Source organism: Thamnophis sirtalis, unplaced genomic scaffold (assembly GCF_051295495.1).
Source record: "Thamnophis sirtalis isolate CommonGarterSnake01/CBP01778 unplaced genomic scaffold, rThaSir2_p1.2 scaffold_2, whole genome shotgun sequence".
Lineage (NCBI taxonomy): Eukaryota > Metazoa > Chordata > Lepidosauria > Squamata > Natricidae > Thamnophis > Thamnophis sirtalis.
Window position 1 is genome coordinate 73,622,749 of NW_028261382.1, and position 14,001 is coordinate 73,636,749.

At 41.1% G+C, this 14,001-nt stretch overlaps 1 long non-coding RNA gene across 2 annotated transcripts; it reads left to right on the forward strand.

Annotated features, from left to right (window-relative positions):
- The first annotated feature begins 589 nt into the window (after positions 1–589).
- Positions 590–12,594, forward strand: LOC106550866 (uncharacterized). 2 transcript variants are annotated; one of them, XR_015695363.1, is made up of 4 exons: positions 601–675; positions 2,068–2,191; positions 10,267–10,441; positions 12,366–12,594. It is a non-coding gene; the product is annotated as an uncharacterized LOC106550866 (long non-coding RNA). The 2 variants fall into 2 exon arrangements; XR_001313691.2 differs by lacking the exon at positions 2,068–2,191 and having other exon boundaries at positions 590–675.
- The last annotated feature ends 1,407 nt before the right edge of the window (positions 12,595–14,001 follow it).

Sequence of the window (14,001 nt, forward strand, 5' to 3'; positions counted from 1 at the left end):
CAAGCCTTTAATGGTCTTAGTTGCTCTTCTCTGCACTTTTTCCCAAAAAACTCTCATTTTTGTATTGTGACTAATACTGGATGCAGTATTCTAGGTGTAATCTTACTAAGGTTTTATAAAGCGGTACTAATACTTCACGTGATCTTGATGCTGCTAGCTAGTTTGGGTAATAAACTTCTATCTGCAAGAGAACCATCAAGCTCAGAGAGCTTCAAGGACCCATCAAAGTAACTGTAGTGTTTCAATGTATCATATGCCTATTTTGATTCAAGGGCAAAGTAGGCCTTTCAGAATATGCATGGCAGTTTATGAATATGTGATTTTGAATAGGCGGGTGTGCAGCTACAGAGGAATTTTTAACATGGGCAAAACCATGTAAGGATTTTTGGGATGGTTTTTTTTTCAAATCAGTCTTGATGTTACAGCCATTACATTTGCTTTTTCCGGAAATCAAAATAAACAAAAAACATGAATATAGAGGTAACACTCTTGTTAATGAATATAAAGGTACATCCCAGAGAATGCTAATTAAAAAAACTAAGACTTTTTTTGTTTCTAGTAAACAATAACAAAGACACTGGGTTTATCTATCATATCTACAGGATCAGAATGATCTGTGGAAAGCTTGGGCATCTAGGAAATTGGTAAGCTGGCTTCAAGCTGGAAATGAGTCAGGTAAGTAAACACAATTCTCTGAAATCAAAAAGGGACATTTCCTAGAGCAAATATTGTGAGAAAGGTAGGGAGTCCTATTCATTTGGGAATCAAAACTTAAAATGGTATTTCTCTGTCTGAACAGTCACCTTTAGCTCTTTTCGTGATGGTCAGCAGATATAAGATGTGATATGAACTTGTCATACGACAAGATAATAAATAGCAGATATAAAAACCATCACATCTTTCAGTATTATATTAATAAATTGCCCAAAAACACTTTGGATGGTGATATGGGCAGTATATAGATTAAGTAAGTAAGTAAGTTAAGTAAGTAAATAAATAAATAAATAAATAAATAAATAAATATTAACCTGTACTTGTAGAAAGCAGGAGTCAACTGCTGGCCATGATATGGCTTGGTTCTGGTGAAGTATTAGTACAACCCTTCCAACTTCTAAACATAGCTTATGACTTTGTATGTTAACTCTGGAGTTTTCCATAGACACAATTAATAACATAATTGGCATGATGCAACAAATGAGTTGTTTGAACACTTCAGCCTTTTGATTTCAGCTCAATTAACGCCAGCAATATAGATTATTCCGTGTTTATGATGCACTTAATAATGGTTTATTCAGTTCAGTTTTCTGAACTAAAGCACAATAAATAATAAACTACCAAATAACAGACTTGGAAGGGGCTTTGGAGATCTAGTCAGGATACCATCCACACAAATAACTGCCAATCCCTTCTTGAAAGCCTCTAGTGTTTTAGCACCTACAATTTCTGAAGGCAAGCCATTCCACTGATAAATTGTTCTGTCAGGAAAGTTCTAGGTTGGGCCTCTAATTAGTTTTCATCCATTGCTTCTTGTTCTGCCTTCACATGCTTTGGAGAATAGGTTTCCCCCCTATTTTTTGTGGCAGATATTGGAACACAGCTATCACATCACTCCTAACTAACTAACCAAATTGACTAGATTTATAGAACATACTGTATGTGGTGATTAACTATGATTAATTGAAAGCTATAACCCCGGGGAGTCCAAAGGAGTTGAAGCCCACAAGTCTTAAAGTTCCCAAGTCAGGACACCTCTGGTATAACCCCTCTATATGTTGTTTGATGGCTGGGAGGACTTTCCCCTGGAAAGACACTACGCACTGAATATCAAAGTACTGGATAGAACAATAAACCGGCAGTCCCACTACCAATATATTTTGATTTCTGTTTTCCATACATGCCACTGGCATGGAGTCTCTTGGTTATGGGAAACTAGAGAGAGAACCCGGAAGGTAGCTATTGAGAAATGATGTCAATATTAGCCCTTTTTTCTATTTTTGGAACTGAACACAATGACGACTTGATGTGAAAGCTACCAGCATTATCTGATTACTGGATAAACCTTCACAGAACTTGCTGTAGTCCCAGATGTTCCCTTGGATGTCAAGCCTATTAATCAGAAAGCAAGAATGAATTTGGAACTTCTCTGACATCTTATATGAGTTGGAAATAAAATCATTGAGAGGTAGTAAAGGTATGAAAATGAGTACAAAAGTGAGAAATGGAACTGCAAAAAACACAGCTTACAATCAATACATAAACTGGCCCAGTGGTGAAATCCAATGTTTTTCCATGGGCGTGGCTTGGTGGTGTGTGTGTGTGTGTGTCATGCGACTGGGTGGGCGTGACTGTAGTCATGTGACTAGTGGGTCAAAAGACAAACTCACTTTAACAATGTCCTGCTGGAGCAGGGGGTTGGACTAGATGACCTCTGAGGTCGCTTCCAGCCTTGGATTGCTGTGCTGTTCCAAAGCATCCTCTGAAGCTGCGTCTATTGCCAGGTTTGTGGTTCTTCCTCCCTCTTTTTTTCCCCTCCCTCTCTTTCTCTCTCTCTCGCAGCACCCCTCATCCCCCGTTTTTGGCCTAGCAGGCCTCAGGGAAGCCTCCTGGGAGCAAAAACGGACCCCAAATGCTAAAATAAAGTAAAAAGAAAGTTCCTAGCAACACACAGCACAGCTGATCATCGGAACTTTTTAAATTTTTGTTAAACATTTTTTTATTACTGGTTCAGGCAAACTGGCCCGAACCAGTAACATTTCACCCCTGCAATGTGAAGTGGGAAAGGATTCTGTTTGGTCCTACGTATTTTGGATTTAGCTCCACATGGTTGGCTTAACACCTTACCTTAAGCCAAAACCAAACCAAACATAATACATCTCTTAGCAGAACGTTGCGGACTCTGGAAAGCTGCAAACCGTGTGTGGCTGCAGTATTTTACATACACACTGTCAAATCTTGGTGACAAAAGAGCCACGTTTTCCAAATATGATTTTTTCCCTCTTATTTTTAAAAAAATATGAATGAAACCAGAACGCTTCTGGAAGGTAAACATTTCCCTATTAACTCCTCAATAAATAAATAAAAGATAAATTGGGGGGAAGGGCAGTGGGAAACAGCCTCAGTACTCCGCATAATCTCTGCAAGGTCTCCTGAATCCTATTAGGTCACCCAGATAGTAAATTATGATTACTAGTCTAGGTTGTATGAATCCAGCTTTGTGGCTTGCAACTCATGTTTTATATCGTGCGATGGTATATGAAAGGGACGCGGTGGCTCTGGCTAAGACACTGAGCATGTCGATCAGAAAGCTCGGTGGTTCAAATCCCAAGCGCCGGGTAATGGAGTGAGCTCCCGTTACTTGTCCCAGCTTCTGCCAATCTAGCAGTTCAAAAGCATGTAAAAATGCAAGTAGAAAAATAGGGACCGCCTTTGGTGGGAAGGTAACAGTGTTCCGTGCGCCTTCGGAGGTGAGTCATGCCAGCCACATGACCACGGAGACGTCTTCGGATAGCGCTGGTTCTTCAGCTTTGAAACAAAGATGAGCACTGCCCCCTAGAGTCAGGAACAACTAGCACGAAGGGAGCCTATACCTATTATGTACTGTGTGAACCATTGATTAACCTTGTTTATTGATTATTCAATTAACAAGGTTCAACAAAAGATGACCACAGATTGTTTGATCCAGACTCATGCCTTGATTAACTTTGTCTTGCCAGATGAGATCAATGGGATACTTTTTTACTTAATCAAAAAGCATTAAATAATAGTCTCTTCTAATGTATTATTTGTGATTGAGATTCTTCAGAACAAGATAACATCAAGGGAAGCAAGGATAAGAAGAGCTTTTATGATCAAGAGCAGTTGCAGCTGGCAGGAAGCAGCAATAAAAAGCTGATGATACAAGAGAGCATTTTGGGAATGAGAAATCTAATTTTTGGTAGAAATAAGTGGTCTCAAATGCATATATTATAGATAAGTGATACTTATCTGAGTCACAATCAATTGTGAAAATTCAATGTTCTGTTTGAGCATTCAGGGGAATAGTTTTTAGCATCAGCAGAGGCCATAAATGAAGGGGAAAGTGTGTTTTGTCTTCCTGAGTTGGTCTCCAATATTTTTAAGGAAAGCCAATAAAGAATTGCTTGAAAGTTCCTATCAATTAGAAATTAGGTACCCAAAGTGGTTTATTTGCTGGACAAATTCAGTTTCTAAGCAAGTTTGCTAAATAAGCCACAACTACTCAGTTTCATAATACATAATACATAAGCAAGAACCATTCAAACTGTGGACTGGTGACCCCTGGGGAGGAATTTGATTGTGCTTGCAGAAAATAGCAATGTTGTTACACAAACCCCTGCTTTGGCTGAGTGAGCCATAAAGAGTGGAGAGTCACTCCTGGAACAAGTCTTGAGAGATGGCTACGCCTGCAGTAGATTTTATCTTAGCAGTTTTAGACTGGAATGTAGAAGCACATTGGCATTCTTAGGAATATCTTTGGAAGTACAGGTGGTCCTCAACTTACAGCCACAATCAAGCCCAAAATTTATTTTGCTAAGTAAGACATTTTTAATGGAGTTTTGCCCCATTTCATGACTTTTCTTGCCACATTTGTTAAGTGAATCGCTGCAGTCATTAAGTTAGTAACAAGTTGTTAAGTGAATCTGGCTTTCCCCTTGACTTTGTTTGTCAGAAGGTTGCAAAAGGGGATCATGTGGGCATTGAAACCATCATAACTGTGAGTCATTGTCAAGCATCTGAATGTAAATCACGTGACCATGGGGATGCTGCCATGCTCATGAGTGTGATAAACGGTTCATAAGTCACTTTTTTTCAGTGCCGTTGTAACTTCAAATGGTCACTAAGTGAATTGTTGTACCTGAAGGACTAACTTTATTTATGCCAGTGAAGTTAACATTTATTCATTGTTTTAGATATACCATATTTAGCCTTTGAAAATGTGGGTGTTTCTTTGGGATAGTAAAGGAAAAGAAAAGACAAATAGATGGCCTCTGCATCAAGAAAGTTTGTTTTTTTAACACAGATATTTTTGCTCCTTGCCCTAACCCCAGGGAAATAAGTTTTATTTGTGAGAGATGTCATACATACGCTTTTATCATTGGGGATGGGTCACAATAATGCAGTGTTTGAAAACCTTCATGCTATGGCAAATCTAGACAGCATAGTAAAAAGCAGAAACATCCAACAAAAGTGTATCTAGTCAAGGCTATGGTTCTCCCAGTTGCAATGGATGGCTATGAAAGTTGGACCGTAAGAAAGGCTGAGCACCAAAGAATGGAGGCCTTTGAACCTGGGTGCTGGAGAAGACTCCTGTGAATCCCTTGGATTGCAAGGCAATCAAACTGTTCAGTCCTAGAGGAGATCCACCCTGACTGCTCTTTAGAAGGCCAGATCCTGAAGAGGAAACTCAAATCCTTTGGCCACCTGATGAGAAGGAAGGACTCCCTGGAGAAGAGCCTCATGCTGGGAAAGATGGAGGGCAAAAGAAGTAGGGGATGGCAGAGAATGAGGTGGCTGGATGGAGTCACTGAATAAGTTGGCATGAGCTTCAGTGGACCCTAGAGGATGGTAGAGGACAGGAAGGCCTGGAGGACTGTTGTCCATGAGGTCATGATGGGTCGGACATGACTTCATAACTAGCAACAACGAAATACACACATTCTCTCTTGACTCTTTAAATGGTGTTTAGTTATTGCTCTTACTGAGCTGCTATTTTACTGATTTAAATCTATTTGATTGGATGACTGACCTTATTTGGCCTCAAAAGCTAAGCAGGAGTGGGTTGATTATTACTTGAATGAAAATCTCCAGAAATTTCTGAGGCTAGATTGAGAATTCGAAAGAAAAATACCAGAAGAAGCCAGTGACAGATGCTTCCATTTTAGTGCAAAGGAAATTACATGGGCATGATTCACTTTTCTTAAATAGTATGAATATGTTACAACCTATCCTCTGTTTAAATATCAATCAGGCAAAAAGATAAGATTAAATATATGTACATAAACGTCCTAGCATTTAATCTGAGTCCTGCAGAAGTTCAGAATTTTGATGATACAGCTAAGCACATATGAATTGCACCTGGTAAAACTCACCTTTCTACCAACAAAGTATGGAGAATTTGATTCTAGTTTGCAGCCAGTTTTGCCTTATTTGCCTCTGCCTGGTGCCAAGGAGTTATTTAGAATATAATAGGGAATGCTTTTAAATTAAATCTGAATGATGAGAATTTTCCTCTCTTTCATGATATTTGCCTCTGGCAAGGGATCCCAAACCTAAACTGCCACCTTCTTTTAAATGACTGCATGCCCACTAATGAAGCAGTTGGCAGGTGATGGGGAAGGAAATACACCAGAGGAACTGTGGGTTTCTTTATGACCTCAGGGACGTGTCATGCAGTCCTACATGATGCAACAGTCCCAAAATCTTACTCCAAATAGATTTAAATCAGTAAAATTGCAGGTTAATAAGAACAATAACAAAAACCAAACATCATTAAAAGAGCCAAAAGAGACGGCCTGTGTTTAGCACAAACTTTTCAAACACTGCACCCATCCTCAATGATAAAAGCTTACGTATAATGTCTCTCATTAATAAAACTTATTATTTCACTGGGATTAGGCAAGAAGCAAAAATAATTGGGTAAAAAACAAACTTTCTTGCTGTTAGAGGCCTTTGGTCTTTTTTTTTTTGTCTTTACTATCCCAAAGAAACACCTACTATGTTTTCCCAAAAATACGACCTGTCCTGAAACTAAGGTCTTGCTACATTTTCTGGGTGGACAAAAATATAAGCTCCCCCTGAAAATAAGCCCCCAGGACAATCCCCCGTCTGGTCAGGCAGAGCACCGCTCACTGACCTAGTGGTATCCCGAAGGCATCAAGCTGCGAGAGACAGGGGGAAGGTGCTCATGTTGCTTGGCGCTTTCGGATACCGCTAGGTTGGGGAGTGGCGTTCTGCCTGGCCGGAAGGGAGTGTTGCTGGGTGGCTGCTCCCTTGCGAGTGGGCTCCCGAAGAGCCGGGCAGAGCCTCAAGGCTGAAGCAGCCATGAGGTGACCATGCTCACGAGCAGCCGCCTGGCAAACCCCCTCTCCATTGGACAGAGCGCCATTCACTGACCTAAGGGGTATCCCTTAGGGGCCAAGCCACGTGGCACTCTGCATGCCCCCCCTGCTCCCGCAGCTTGGCACATTCGGATACCCCCTAGGTCAGTGCATGGAGCTCTGCCTGTCTGGAGAGGGGGTTTGCTGGGTGGCTGCTCGTGAGTATGGTCACCTCATGGCTGCTTCACCCCTGAGGCTGTGCCTGGCTCTTTGGGAGTCCACTTGCAAGGGAGCAGCCGCCCGGCAACCCCAAAACAATAAGTCCTCCCCTGATAATAAGGTCCAAGCCATATTTTGTGGGTCAAAAGTAAATAAAACCCTGTCTTATTTTCGGGGAAACACGATACATTTTCAAAGGCTAAATATCTAAAGCAATGAATAAATATGTACACTTCACTGGCATATACAGGTAGTCCTTGACTTACAACAGTTCACTTAGTGACCATTTTAAGTTGCAACAGCACTGAAAAAAGTGACTTATGAACCATTTTTCACACTTATGACCATGGCAGCATTCCCATGGTCACGTGATTTACATTCAGATGCTTTGACAACTGACTCACAATTATGACTGTTGCAATGGCCACGTGATCCCCTTTTGCAACCTTCTGACAAGCAAAGTCAAGGGGGAAGCCAGATTCACTTAACAACCATTTTACTGATTTAACAACTGAATGATGAGATTTAGTTCCTCTTTCATGATATTTGCCTCTGGCAAGGGATCCCAAACCTAAACTGCCACCTTCTTTTAAATGATTCCATGCCCACTAATAAAGCAGATGGCAGGTGATGGGGAAGGAAATACACCAAGAGAGGAACTGTGGGTTTCATTATTACCTGAATGACATGTCATGTAGTCCTACATGATGCAACAGTCCCCAAATCTTACTTCACGACCAAACAGAGACCTGCTTGACCAGCCCGTACGTTTGTTTCAACAAACATTCGTTCTTCCCGATAGGTCACACATTACTCTCTCTTTGTGCCAATATTTGCACATTTTAAAATTCTTCCGTTCATTTCCTCCCCCCCCATCATCATGTTTCTGCTTGCTCTCATTTCAGTCTTTTATCATGAACAATTGCCATACATCTTGCTGTTTGATTTATATTTACACTTTTGACGTGTATTCATGCTACATTTAATTTGCGTGTTCAAAACAATCCTTTTTTAAGTGGATCTCCTTGGGTCTTCCAAAGAAACAGGTAACATTGCCTTGCTCTCTAATCTTGTTTTTGCCCATCTAGTAGGCAGCTGGATTGCATTCGTTCAGAATATCTGTTATAGGTTTTTCCGTTAGTGCATAGCAGAAATTTTGAGTAGTTCAGAGAACTGGCAAATGCCATATCTGGCTGGCCCCAGAGTGGGGAGGGAATGGAGATTTTGCAGTATCCTTTCCCTAGAGGGAATGGAGATTTTGCCGTATCCTTCCCCTGGAGTAAGGAGGGAATGGGGATTTTGCAGTATCTTTCCCCTGGAGTAGGGAGGGAATGGAGATTTTGCAGTATCCTTCCCCTGGAGTAGGGAGTGAATGGGAATTTTGCAGTACCCTTCCCCTGGAGTGGGGAAGGAATGGAGATTTTGCAGTATCCTGCCCTTGGAGTAGGGAGGGAATGGAGATTTTGCAGTATCCTTCCCCTGGAGTGCGGAGGGAATAGACATTTTGCAGTATCCTTCTCCTGGAGTGGCGAGGAAATGGGGATTTCACAGTATCCTTCCCTTGGAGTTGGAAGGGAATGGAGATTTCACAGTAGCCTTCCTCTAGAGTGAGGAGGCAATGGAGATTTTGCAGTATCCGTCCCCTGGAGTGAGAAGGGAATGGAGTTTTGCAGTATCCTCCCCCTGTCACGCCCACCAAGCCATGCCACAGAACCAGTAGTAAAAAAGTTTGATTTTCACCACTGGCTGAGGTGATAAGAATGAGTTCTATTCTACTCTTTAACTGAATTTGTATGTAAGTTGGAACTTTTGTTGATGAAGACATTTCCCATTATTAAAAATGGCAGATGGTGTTCGAATTGCCAAAGCTGCACAATGTCCTCATGAACCTCTGAAAACAAGCTGTGTATTAAAAATCCAGGGCTGTGTGTGACTTCAGCTCATCAGCTTAAGGAAGTAAAATCCCGCCCGCTGTTTTTAGTAATAGGTAGCACATTTGTAAGTATGAGTGACGTTTTTTAAGTACCTGTCCCTGGCTTAAAAATCCCACTTGCACTTACAACGCATCTTTCTTTTTAGTTGGTAAATTTGAGCCCAATTTCCCTGGTATTGAATTGAAGTTTGGTTTACTCCATACATGTGGGTTATTCTGCACAAACTATTATTTGTCATCTAGAAACCTTACAAGCCAGGATACTATTGCCTGCATTTAAGACACAGAAATGCACATATCCTGAAATGTAGTTCTGCACCGTGCTGTATAAAGATCGCTCAGCCTTCTGGTTTAACTATGGTTTACCGTATAAATTAGTTTCTAGATTTGTATAACTACTAGGTCACATCTTAACATTTATAATTGTAACATGAATTATAAAGATTATAATTTCTAATGTTATATTTATAATATAAATATATGTGTATATGCATATATATGTATAGTGCAGGTATATATTTATGTATGTTTATAACAGGTGTATATGTGTGTTACATATGTGTTTGGGTAGATATAAACTTTTTCTTGAGAGGCAACAGAATTTCATTTTTAATGTGGGTTCGCAGTAAAAAGAATGACAATAAAGTTATCTATCTTATCTTATAAATCTCTCTGGGCACAATGAGAATAATATCTGCTAAACAAAACTCTGCATTGGCGACAGGAAGGGCATCCAGCCAGTAAACACTGCTAGCGCCATTCAGTTGCCCAGACTCCACCCTGCAAGGGATTATGGGGTCGTTAAAAGAAGATGATCTATCTTATAAATATAAAACATGCCAATACACAATATTTTCCCACAGGGAAACTATGGCACAAACTGCAGTGTTTGAAATTATGGCACAAACCTCCCCCCCGCCCCCTCCACATTTTTCTTAAAACTGTTTTAGTAATTGTACTTTCTGTAAATATTCAGATCGTTGCATCTTTCCACAGTTCCATATGTCACCGGACGAATTAGATGGTTCTGATTGTGCTGTTTTCCTGGTACATTTGCAGGAACTTCAAGAAAGCAGAACGACCTGCTCAGCCATAAAGAAGCTTGCTAAGCTCTCACACGCCTTCAGGGAACATTAGTGGACTATCGACTTAAGTTGGGCTGATGTAAGATGGAATATTTATTGCCTTATGAAGGCTGCGCATAAAAACAACAGCAGAAATCAAGAGGGCAAAGGTATTCAAGATAGTATTCAAGATAGTGATGGAAAGGGGCTGGCGATCATGCACAGCCAACTTTCCTTAATGGTTCTGTTCTTCGGGGTGGGGGTGTTTGTAGCAGATAATTAGTAGAGCAATTTTTTTGGCCTGAAATTGAAGTGACAGGAAAAGCTTCGGCTGTTAGATTTTACCCTATCTCGTAGCCAAGGTGTCTAGAAAAGCTGCCAAAATGAAAGGCAGTCCTCGACTTAACAACAGTTCATTTTGTGACCATTCAAAGTTACAATGGCACTGAAAAAAGTGACTTCTAACCGTTTTTACACTTAGCACCCATAGCACCCATTGCATCATCCCCGTGATCATGTGATCAAAATTCAGCTGCTTGGCAACTGACTCATATTTATGACAGTTGCAGAGACCTGCTTGTCAAAAGGTCCTTTTGGGACCTTTTGACAAGCAAAGTCAACGGGGAGGACAGATTTACTTAACAACTTCGGCAAGAAAGGTTGTAAAACATGGCAAAGCTCATTTAGCAAATGTCGCACGGAAACAGAAATTTTGGACTCAATTGTGGTTCATAAGTCGAGGTATTTGGATAATATCTTTCCTGTGGCCTTGTGTTATCTTTTATTATTTTTATAAATAGCTCCAGCTGGCAAATATCCAGCACACCTTTCTCCTTTCCCCCCCCCACAACAACAACCCTGTGAGGTGAGTTGGGCTGAGAGGGTGGGATTGGCCCAAAGTCACCCAGCCTAAGGTGGGATTGGAATGCGTCATCTCCCGATGATTGCTCCCCCGCAAAAAAATATAGGTTGCCACATTCTAGAATCCCCCAGGATGTCTAGTACGGTAGATTAGAAGGTTATAGCGTTATCTCTGGACTTGGACCTGACTGTGTACCAATAGCATGCTTTCAAAATTCACATGTCTAAGATAACCAAGGTTCACCAGGCAAGGATTTTAGCTTTCAAAGTATACACACCAAGGATTGCTTTTCACTCCATATGAACCACAAGCTATTTAGGGAAGGTTATTCTGTCATATAAATGTTAATTAGTTAGTTTACTTTATTGTCATAGCACTTGGTAAATTAAATGCTGTCTTCAGTGTACATTATAACTATAAAAATAAAAGCACAAACATACATCCTTTACTTTCTATATAACTGAAATTGAAATCCCAATATTGCACTATACCGTAGAATTCAATATGGTTACTGCCCAAGGATAAAAGCTGTTTTTCCGCCTATTTGTCCTTGTTTTTATTCTCCTGTGACCGGCTGCCAGATGGTAAAAGTTTTTTTAAAAAAGGGTGCCCAGGATGAGATGGATCTTTAAGAATGTTTTGAACTTTCTTAAGGCAGCAGGAACTGTAAAGCTCTTCCAAATGGGGAGAGGGCAGCCAATGATCCTCTGGGCAATGACGTTGACCCTCTGGAGCGCTGTCCTATCTTCCGCTGTGCAGTAAGTTAAAATACTCTCTATGGTGCAGCGGTAGAAGGTGGTCAGCAGTTTTCATTCAGGTGTTCTTTCCTGAGAAGTCTGGTAGTATAATCTCTGCTGGGCCCTTTTGACCAGTGATGGCTTCAACTTAACAACTTATATCGCCCTTACAACCATAGCACTACTCCCTTGGTCACCTTTCAGATGCTTGGCAGCTGGCTTATGATATTGTGGTGTTCTGTTATCACATTTGCTACCTTTTTTCTAGAAAAAAACACCTATTAGGGAAGCTGGATTCACTTAACAACTATGGGGGAATTGCTTAATGACCATTGTAAAAAAAATGTTATAAAGTTGGGTCCAGCTCCACTTGCAAATACAATGACTTTCAGTGGAAATGCCAGTCCTAATTATCACCCCATGCCTACATGTTGTCTTAGTAACATGCCCCATTCACCCCTCTCTCCCTCTCCCTTCTCCCCCTCCTCCTTTCAGTTCTCCCTCCTCTAGGCCATCATGATGCAACACTTTGAGGAGATGCTCCTTTTCAGAAATGGCCAGGAAGCTGATGCAAATGATCCCTGGCACTGCACAACAAGAAAAAGAATGGGCTAATTTAGTTGTCGCCACCACTTAGAACATCTCTAAATGAATAGCTGCCACTAAGTGTATTAAATTATAGCTGACGATTAGCCTCTCTCATAATGACTGCCTCATTGTTTTATGTTTCACAACCCACCTGGCATTTTTCACATAAAACACCAAGACACACACACACACATGCAGATTGAGGCCAGAGGTTGACTTCTAACCATCCCATTAAAAGTTTTTGCTGATATTTTTATGTCAGAGTAGTTTATTAGGCCAATTACCCGTATTTTTCAGAGTATAAGACATACCTTTTTTCCTCAAAAAAGAGGCTGAAAATCTGGGTGTGTCTTATACACAGAATACAGCATTTTTTGCCTTTCTATCTCTATCTACCTATCTACTACTCTCTCTCTCCCTACCTATCTACTGTATTTCTCTCTCTCCCTCTTTCTGTTTCATGACCTGACAAAAGGGTGAATGACAAAACTGCGCCCGACTAAACTGCGTCGCTAAAACCGCGATGTCATCAATGCGCCAACAACAGCGCGGAGTCAACAGCGCGGAGACAGAAGGGGGATTTCAGTCGACAGGGGCGATTTAAGGTAAGGGTTAGGTTTAGGGTTAGGTTTAGTGTTAGGGTTAGGTTTAGTTTTACAGCGCGCTTCTGTCGCCGCACTGTTGTCGGCGAGATTCAGCGCTCATTCGTCGGAGTGCTTTAGAACACGCGGTGTTGTCACCGCGGTTTAGTTGGGCGTGGTTTTGTTGTTCGCCCTTTTGTCGGTGAACCTTCTGTTTCTCTCTCTCTATTCCTCTACCTACCTACCTACACACTCTCTCTCCCTACCTACCTACTATACTTCTCTATTTCTCTCTCTATCCCTTTATCTACCTACCTACCTAACTACTCCCTATACCTACCTACCTACCTACTGTATTTTTCTTTCTCTCCCTCTCTATCCCTCTACCTACCTACCTACTTTTTTTTTTAATTTGCCTCTTCAAAACCTTGGTGCGTCTTATACTCCAAAAAATATGGTACATCCTTTCTGCCAACAGGGCGGTTTTTACTCCAGGAGTTCAAGGGAAAAAGAGAGATAAGAGACGTGGAAGGAAGAATTAGCTCAGGCACAGCTTTGACCCAAATGATATGGAAGAACAAATGAGCACAAGACAGGCTGTCTTGGGAAATACAAATAGAGACAGAATGATAGACCTGATACTTACAGATGCTGTGTGAGATTTACCATCGGCCCAAATCTGGACAAACGCAAAAAGTCACAAAAATTGATCTAGAAAATATGTACAGGTAAATCCTTGACTTGCAACCACAGTTGATCTCAAAATATCTGTTGCTAAGTGAGACAGCTGCCTGCATTTTCTGCTTTGCAGGAGAAAACTACATCTTCCTCTCCCTGCCCTTACTGCTTCCTATATCATGTCAGTTATTTGACAGAATCCACCATCCCAGTTGTCTTGGCTTAGAATTCCAACCAGTCATCATCTCAGGCCAGTGGGGGGTTCCTAACCAGTTCGCTGAGCA